The sequence below is a fragment of the Magnolia sinica genome, chromosome 4 (assembly GCF_029962835.1).
Source record: "Magnolia sinica isolate HGM2019 chromosome 4, MsV1, whole genome shotgun sequence".
NCBI lineage: Eukaryota > Viridiplantae > Streptophyta > Magnoliopsida > Magnoliales > Magnoliaceae > Magnolia > Magnolia sinica.
In genome coordinates, this window is record NC_080576.1 from 109,864,042 (window position 1) to 109,868,457 (window position 4,416).

A 4,416-nucleotide genomic window follows, 5' to 3' on the forward strand; every position below is an offset into this window, starting at 1 on the left:
GCATCAATTGATAACGAAAGTTCATTCATTTCATTTATTCAGTGTATGAATCTGAGCTGGCTCTCGACGAATACAAAGAGGCGGTGACACGACATCCATCCCCACCGCCAGTGTTCACTGAGAAGCAAGTAGCAGCCAAGATTGTCCCAGAAGAGACCATACCCACCAAAAATGATACCAGCAGCAAGACGTTAACCGAGACGGTGACAGACACTCTCGCACCAGTTTACAACATGGTTTCTGAAGCAACCCAGAAGCTAGTATCAAAGATCCAAGGCCAACCTGCTGCAACAGGGCCTGTAACCACAGAGGAGCCGAGCAGCATGCCGAGACTGGAAAAATCACTTTCGGTGAAGGAATATCTGATGAGAAAGCTTGAGCCTGGGGCTGAAGAGAGAGCACTCTCTCGGGTAATTTCTGATGTTATGGCTCCAAAGAAAGTCACCGACAACAGAGAGATCGGTGTGGTTGAGAAGATGAAGGGAGCCATGTCGTCATTTCTAGGAGTCAAAGAGCCGTCATCGTCTCCGAACAATCCCCATGCAGGGCCGTCATCGTCCGTCGCTCCGGTGGCCCCCAACAATCTCCATGCAGAGCTGTCATTGTCCGTCGAGCCGGAATCCCCTAAAAATCCCCATGCAGAGGTGTCATTGTCCGTTGCTCCGGCGGCCCCGAACAATCCCCATGCAGGTATCTTCTCTCATTCTTCTCTTTCCAGTCTCAGGCTGTCAATGGGCTGGGCCTGATTAGTTGTTGGGCTGTCCAGATTTCAGTCTAAGTCCATCTGGTAACAGTTGCAAGTGGCCCTGGATATTAGCCCAGGCCTGTTTTATTATCTGTAGTGAATAGTGATGCAGGCCTTATCTAGTGCAAACCAATCTCCACCGTTGATTTTAGTACAGACCCTGATCAAACCGTCCAAATGCGTAGAAGATGTTTGTTCACACGCCTTATGAAAATCAACGGTGGAGATAGGCCTAGATGAGGCTTGCATCACTTGTATTGTGAGCCATCCATTGAAAGGCCCACCAGAAGGACGGTCCGGATTCACTAATCATACATTGATGTGTTCATTTTAAGACATCTTATGAATTAGGGATGGCATACGCTAGAGTAGGAAGAACCAGGATATATCACAGCCGTCTACAGTGTAAACGTGCCAGGGTGATATCAATCTGGGCTGTCCATCCACTGGATCTCACCGTATGTTTCGAAAATCATACCGGATAGACAACCCAATCTATCACATTTCTTCACTTCCGGTACTGAATGTCTGACCGGTTGACTATTTTTATCATCCACCGTTACTTTGAAGGCCACTAATTGGATGAGTAGGATCTTCTGATTTCTTTGATTTTTGAACCATTTTTTCATCTAGAGTAGGGGCAACAAGATGGACGGTGGAAAATGTTAAGCTACCGTTCCATGTGTTCTGTGAAGAGATTGCTGCTCTATCATATTACGGTGCTGCTGGGTCTACCTTATCATCTCAAATTCATCGTAAGGGCCATACCACTGCTCTGTGATGATTGTCTCATACAATCATCAAGGACAATCATCAAGAAATGTTGCAATGGTCTATGGAGTTTCATAGAGTGTGCACTGAAACGTCTTATGTTACATCCATCATCTGTGCACTGTGATCAGAACCATTGATTTAGGTGGACCACCATGTAAATTGGCTATATATATATATATATATATATATAAGGATACAAAATGGACAATTAAACAAAAAAAAAAAAAAAAAAAAAACAAAAGAAGAAAAAAATAAACTTGAAGTAGACGGTTTCAGTTGTCCAAGCCCCTCGACAAGGGAGCGAATGCTTTTTAGCCAGCCACACGTGGGGCGTATGGGCGGCTAATCTCCACCCTGCAATGCCACCGCCGGATAGGGTGAGCACTGGGGGCAGCATGGTGCATGACGCCCAGATAGGTGTGATCTTAGGCGTAACTTGTGTTAAAAAAACTCGATGGTTCACGGGATTCTGCAATTTACACAAAGTATTAAATAATTGTCGATGCACGGTCCATCAATATAGTGGCCCACAAATCACGGGTCCTAAATACCATATAACTATGTCATGCATAGTGGGCATGGCACATTTCTCTTGCGATGGATAAGAGTTAATAGAGACTGCACGTTTTCAGTTTTTGAAAATGGGCCGTTGATCACTGATTTAAGCCCTTGATATTATGTCCACAGGAGTTGCTGAAGAATTACAGGAAAAGAGACGGCAAGCAAATACCAACTGAGAGCTTTCAACCATTCCCCAGAAGAGCTTTGTTAAGCCCACGCGCCTGTACTAGGAAACCCGTGTACACGCCACCCATGTACCAAATCACCACACTGTGCAAGATCCAAGCCATCCATCAGATGGGGCCCGCAATGAAGATGATCTTGACCTAAAATGGATGCAATCTGCTGGTCATTTGAGATACAGTTTACTAAACAAATGGACGGCCAGAAAAATTGTCATGACTGGATTGGCCTGAGTTTTCAGCAGGAGCGTCTATACAGTCGGACCCACCTGATGGGTGGCTTGGATTTCAAACACACACGGCACGTTGGAGCATAGGGGATGTGCTTATCTCCCTTGTACACGTGTTTGAGTTTAACAAAGCTCTACCCTTAAACAGGAGAGGCATTTTCTTTAAGTGCATATTTTTGGTTTTGACTATGTACTGAGAAATCAAATTAGGCTAAGATTGTTATATAATTCATAAGCTTTATTGCTTAATCTGTAAGTCTGTAACTACATTTCTCATTAAATGGATGTGGATACTGGTACTCGATGGTGTTTTTAGGCCGTTGATATGGACCATTCACTTGGTTTGTCCCACTTTTTATGGGTCAGTGGGAAATATTTACACCGACACGAAGAACCACCTTCGGTCCTATCAATGCCATAAAAAATGAACGGTTTGGATTGAAGGTCTAATGACCAATGTGGATGTTAAAGGAACCGTTCCGTCCATGGGATGGGGAATGGGACCAGAATCGTCTACAAGCTTTGTAGGCCCCACCATATTAGTATGTATAAATCCACTCCGTCTATAATGTAAGAAATTTTATTTGAGGTGCATATAAAAAAGATGAGTTGGATAGAGAACTCTGATGAACCACACCGATTGGAACAACGTAAAATTGCTCTTAAAACTACTAATTTCATATTGTGTGGACTGCATGAGTTTTTTTTTTTATTACGCAGAACTTTGTATCTTCACTTCATCCTGAATTACCCCCTATTAATGGTTTTGATGAAGACGATCCAAGGAAAGGTGGGACGCACCATCTCTCGAATGTGTGGGAAATCTGATCTGAAGAAAAGGTGGGACGCACCATGATGATCATTGGTCCGAAGATCAAGACAATCCAGTCAGTGGGAGGGCAATACCAGCAGTGTACTAAGTCACACCAATCTCTCGATTTTGAGACTGGCCCACCGTTTTCACGGATGGAAATCTACGTATGCGCAGTAGCAAGAAGAAGAGGGATATAAGTATTCACGTTCAGTGGTTGCACATGCCTTCATTGCTAATCTTCATATGAACGGAGGAACGGAGACACGGAAGAAGTACTTTTTACAGCGGGACCACATAAATGAATGTTCTGTCTCTTATGCAGTGGAAAAAACACCCACATACACAGGTCATAACACAAAAGAAAATGTTGAGAATAAAAGTCAATTAATAAAACCAAAAATAAAAGATAAAGGAGTTATATGATTAAGCAATATGCTTATTCTATAGGACAGTAAGATATAACTTTATTTTTTACTATAAATACGAAAAATAAAAATACAAATTTTTACTAGAGCTCCTCCGTATATAGACTACTCTAAGAGAGAGCACCAATCCAAAGCCTTAGAGAAATTGGTCTTCACGATACACGTACGTGACCGTACTTACGTGTGAGAGAGAGAGAGAGAGAGAGAGAGAGAGAGATTGTTTTTCATTACTAGACATATAATTGAGAAAGGGGGCACATCTCCAACTTGAAGACGTCACGTGCATATATTCTCTCGCTTGCATGAAGATTGTTTTTCTAGTAGTGAGAAAAACATTTCCGATGACAATCGCCCAAATGTCACTATTCACTAAGAGATGTCATAGACTAAATAAACTTCTCAATCACAATAGGTCTCATTAGTATGTTTGTTATGTTTGTTGTCGGTAAATCTTTTGCAATGAGATCCGATTGTCTTCCATAATGTTACGAACAAAGTGATATTGAACATCAATGCGCTTGGTTCGAGAATAAAATATCAAATTCTTAATTAAGTGTAATAAACTTTGGCTATCATAGTGAATCACTGGCACTTTCTATTTAAATTTCAATTCTTCTATCAACTTCTTCAACTAAATATCTTCTTCATATGCTTGTGTAGCTGGTATGTACTTTTCTTCTATAAT

At 41.9% G+C, this 4,416-nt stretch overlaps 1 long non-coding RNA gene across 1 annotated transcript; it reads left to right on the forward strand.

The window, feature by feature from the left end:
• The first annotated feature begins 524 nt into the window (after nt 1–524).
• On the forward strand, nt 525–2,741 carry LOC131244637 (uncharacterized). The gene is made up of 2 exons (XR_009170433.1): nt 525–690; nt 2,207–2,741. It is a non-coding gene; the product is annotated as an uncharacterized LOC131244637 (long non-coding RNA).
• Nucleotides 2,742–4,416: the final 1,675 nt, after the last annotated feature.